Raw genomic sequence first — 5,273 nt, forward strand, 5'->3', positions numbered from 1 at the left:
CAACGAATAACTATCCATAGGGGGACGAAGTCTAGCGTCTCGAGGTTATATTGAAAACATTTAACTTTTGTAAGACCAACAATGGAGATCGAATATCTTAATAATAATCAAGCTCATTATTTAAAGTGAGTTGTATTTTCTTTGATTCTCTTTATTTAATCTATTTATTTTAAATATATATTTATTAATTTCCAATTTAGAATGAAAAATTCTAAATATAAATTTTAATTTAATATCTATAAATTTTACTTAGATGGATATGAAAATAACATGAATTATTTCCATCTTAGTAATAATTTCCAATAAATATTTAGAAAAATATTCAATTTAAGTTGTTACAAAATTAATTTACATTAATTTACAACTCAAATTTAATTTTCTATAAATATATATTGCATTTCGAAAAATTAAAGTATTCAAGGACACAATTTTCGAAAATGCATGTTAAAATAAAAAATTAATCCTGGAAAAATTATTCTAATTTAATGTTGGCCCAAAATTAATTAATAAAATTAATTTACAACAAAAAATATAATTTTCCTATTTAATTAAATATATAAGAAAAATTTCAAATATTTAAGTATGATGATGAAAATCAACTTAAATATTAATTTTCTATTTAATTAAATACACTAGAAAAATACTTTAAGCAAAAATATCATCTATCTAGATTTTCCTTTGACTAATTAATTCAATTTCTAATAATATACTTTAATTCAATTTATTTTAAATTAATCAATAAATGAAAAAAATCATTGATTTAAGTTGATCCAAGAATTAATTAAAATAAATAATTAATTTACAACTTAATCTATTTTTCAAATAAAATTCGAAATTCCAGCATTTAAGAAATGCAATTTCGAAAATTGATTAATAAAATAAAGAAAAATATATTTTACTTCATTTATTTTAATTAATCATTAAATGAAAAAATCATTGATTTAATTTGGTCCAAAATTAAAATAAATAATTTACAACTTTAATCTATTTTTCAAATAAAATTCGAAATTCCAGCATTTAAGAAATGCAATTTCGAAATTTGATTAATAAAATAAAGAAAAATATATTTTGAAAATTATTTAAATTTAGTTGAAAAAAAAAATTTCAACTAAAATAATTTTTCTATTTAATTAAGTGTCATGAAAAAGAAATATTTAAGTATCATGATGAAAATCAACTTAGATATTTACTTTTCAAATTAATTAAATGTATTAAATCTAAGAAATAAATAATTAAGTGTAGAGAAGGCTTAATTATTAATCTCTAGTTTAATACTAGGAAAAAATATACTTAAAATAAATTGTACCAAAATTAATTATTTAAATAATTAATTTCACAATGTATAATATTTTCCTATTTAATATTAGAAATAATAAGTAGTCTAGAAATAACTATCTAGAAAATATCTTATTTAACTAAGTATCTTTTCCACAAAATTTGAAAAAATAATATCTAATTTCAGTTGTATTAGAAAAAATCTAGAACTTAAATATTTTTTAAATTTAAATTTAATTAAATATCAAAAATTAAGTTATAACCACTTAATTTGAAAATATTCCATTTTAAGTTAATATTCGAAAAGATATTAACTCAAAAAAAAAATATTTAAAATATTCCATTTTAAGTTAATATTCGAAAAGATATTAACTTAAAAAATATCTAAAGAATCTTAATAACCAATGCCTAAAATTCCTCAACTTAATTTTGAAATTTGAAATTCAAAAGATATTCAGATTTAAGTTGGTTAGTTGTAGATAACTAAATATCAACTTAAATAGGAATATTTAATGAAAAATTTAAATTAAGCTTCAGAAAGAATCTAGATGGTTATAATTTTATATTTAATTAAATACAAGAAAATACATATAGTTTAGCTTAGAATAAAGAATTCTTTAAACTATAATTTTCTTAAATTAATTTCAAAATAAATGAAATTAATTATGTTGCTAATCAATTTTATTAGGTTAAACTAGTTTAATTAACCTAGTACAGTTATTCAAATCAAGAAAATGGGCCTTCACAATTGGGGTGGTTCATGTGAGGGGGTGTTGGGTTCAGTATGTCGTACCCACTACTATGGCTCCCAACTCTCACACAAGGCCCAAAAGAGAGGAATTTAACCTTAAAATGAACAATTGTTATTAATTGAATAGGCCCAAAAACTAAATGGGCCTAAATAAAATCTATCAAGAACTATGATAATTTATTTTAGCAACAACAACCTATATGCATCTATAATGAAATTAAACACATAGGCTCACACAGGCACAGTTTGGATGGGTCCTATCATGTTGCTAGGTCATACACATATGAAAGAAGATTGTAAATATACCTGTTACAAATTATTAACTTGACCAAGGGAGCCATCAGATCATTAGATCTGGGAAAAAGTAACCATGGCTATTTGCAATCAAGTAATAATAGGTTTTGAAAACTTACACACAAGCTAAAACACATACTCCTGCAACAAGGTTAGCTGCATAGTTGGATGTAGGATTTATTTAATTTTAAATTAAATTATTAATTTCGAAATAATTAATTAAATAAAAAATAATTTTTGAAAAGTTTAAAAAAAAATTTGAAAAATTCGAAATTTAAAAAAAAATTAAATTTAAAATTAAACCTACAATTTTGAAAAATTAGGTTTCAACCAACCTAAATATCATTTCAAAATTTGCTAACTACTTTTAAAATTTAAATGTTATTTTATAAATAAAAATTAAATAAAAAATTAAAAAAGATAAATTAATATCTTTTTCAGATTTTAAATGTAATTTAAATAAATAAAATAACAAAATTTAAAAGTTACCAAAATATCTTACATCCATTTAAAATTACATGATTATAGTTATCTTATTTTAAATTTAAATAAGGTCAAATTATTTTAAAAAAAAGATTTAATTTAAAAAATTTAAAATCTGACCTTAAATTTAAAAATAAGATAAGATATAATCAAATTTAAAAATAAGATTGATTATTAAGCAAAAAAGATAGATACTAACTATTTTTAAATTCAAATTACAGTAATATCTTGAATTAAATTTAAAAAATATTAAATTAATTCAATATGATGATTAGAATTGAATTACGAATAGTATTAGTATAAATATAGAACTACACAAAAAATCGGAAGTTCATTCCATGAAAAAGCATGAAAAATCGAAGAAAAACGAAAAAATTGTGAGCTGTACGGACAGTTTTCGCGATCGCAGGAAAATTTTAGCACAACTCCGATTTTTTCGAATCTTCAAAAAATCATAACTAATTCAAATTAAATCGAAATTGAGTTATGTAAAAAAGTAACTTGCTTAATTTTTTCCATACTATCCAATAAAAATAATTCCAGAAACAGATATTCAATTATTTTTAAAAAAAATTCACAAACACCAATCAATCATCAAATAACACTCAATACAACATGATACCATCCAAAAACAAACAAACAATCGTTTTAAAGTCCAAATTTCTTAAATCAATTACCATGGCTCTGAGGCCAGTTGTTGGAATTATTTTACCAGGATCTTAGATCTACTCACAAGTATGTTGATTAACACCCTAAATATGAACTTTCTAAAACGATGAAATAAACACATATAAAGTTTAGGAAACCTTACATTGGGTGCAGTGGAATAATATGACTCCTTCCGTTCAGATATCTAGCCCTTGATTCCTTTCTGTAGCAGAGCATTATCAATATACGAACTCCGGATCTCTTTCTCTGAATCTTTGATGCTGAAACTCCTTCTTGCTGAAAGTCTTTCTTCACGATCTTCCTCACTATGATTGAGGTATCACTTGCTGTGTGTGGGCACTACTCATACACTAAGGATTTCGAAATTCAAGAGGAAGAGAGAGAGAGTGGGCTCGGCCAAAGATAGGGAGAGAGAGAGGCCTAGTTTTTTCTGAATCAGAAGTGTCAGAAGAAAAGTGTAATTTTCCTGAAGCCTTCACTATCTATTTATAGCATTCCACTAGGGTTAGGTTTGAATTATTTGGCATTAAAATAATGAAAGTATCATAGGGAAAAACCCTACAAAAGTGGTCGGCCCTACATAGTGGATTTGGGCCTCACTTTTTGCAATTTTGCAGTTTTATCTTTTGTGCATCTGATTTTCTCAAAAACGCTAATTTTCGAATTCAACCATTTAAATGCCAATTCTAACTATTTAATAACTATAAATAATTATTAAATAATATTGTCATTTATCATATTTATTAATTGAACCATACAAAGTATCATAATTAACAAATATGCCCCTATAAACTCTTTCTTTACAATTTCGCCCTTACTTAGTGAAAATTTCACAAATAGACATAGTCTAATTTGAGAATTATAATTGATTAATCAAAACCAATTACATGAGTCTTACAAGCAATATTATCTCAACTAGTGCGGGGACCATGGGTCTATATAACAGAGCTTCCAATAAGTAGATCAAGAATTTAGCACTAAAATTCACTAACTTATTAATTTTTCGTTGAATCCACGCATAGAACTTAGAATTACACTCTCAGTATATAGAATGCTCTATATGTTCCACCATATAGACACATCATTAGTTATCCATTGTTATAATCCTAATTTGATCAATGATCCTCTATATGAATGATCTCGACTGTAAAGGGATTAAATTACCGTTACACCCTACAATGTATTTATTCCTTAAAACACTTCACCCCGTATAAATGATATTTCAGCTTATGTGAAATGAGTACTCCACCATTTATGTTCGTTTGGTCAAGCTCGAAGGAGATCATCCTTTGCTTACTATTCTCCAGATAGAAGCTATAGATTCCATGTTTATGATAGCGCTCCCACTCAATTGCACTACCGTGTTCTCAAAATGTACGTATCACCCTAACCTAAAAGTAGGCTTAACTAACAAATCAAAGAACACGAATAGCCTTTCAAGATTGAGCCTAATCATAACAGGATTAAGAACATTTGATCTAGGATCAACTAGGCGATATTGACTTGAATAGATATTACGGTAAGTTTAATAAATCTAAGTCAAAGTTCAATATCGATCCCTTCCGATACATACTCCATGCATCCAACCTGAGCTTTACTTTAACCAATGCTCTGGAAAGAACATATCATTTCTCCAAATGCAAGTAAACTCTTGTTGTAGATTATCATATCAGTAAAACCCTATGTCTGATAAATCTAGGAAACTTTATTCACATAGTCATGTTTACTTTCCAATGTGTTGACGGCACAATAAACAGGATCAAGTATGTGAAAAGGGTTTCAGATGAATTTATACATTATG

The sequence above is a fragment of the Cannabis sativa genome, chromosome 9, assembly GCF_029168945.1.
Source record: "Cannabis sativa cultivar Pink pepper isolate KNU-18-1 chromosome 9, ASM2916894v1, whole genome shotgun sequence".
Lineage (NCBI taxonomy): Eukaryota > Viridiplantae > Streptophyta > Magnoliopsida > Rosales > Cannabaceae > Cannabis > Cannabis sativa.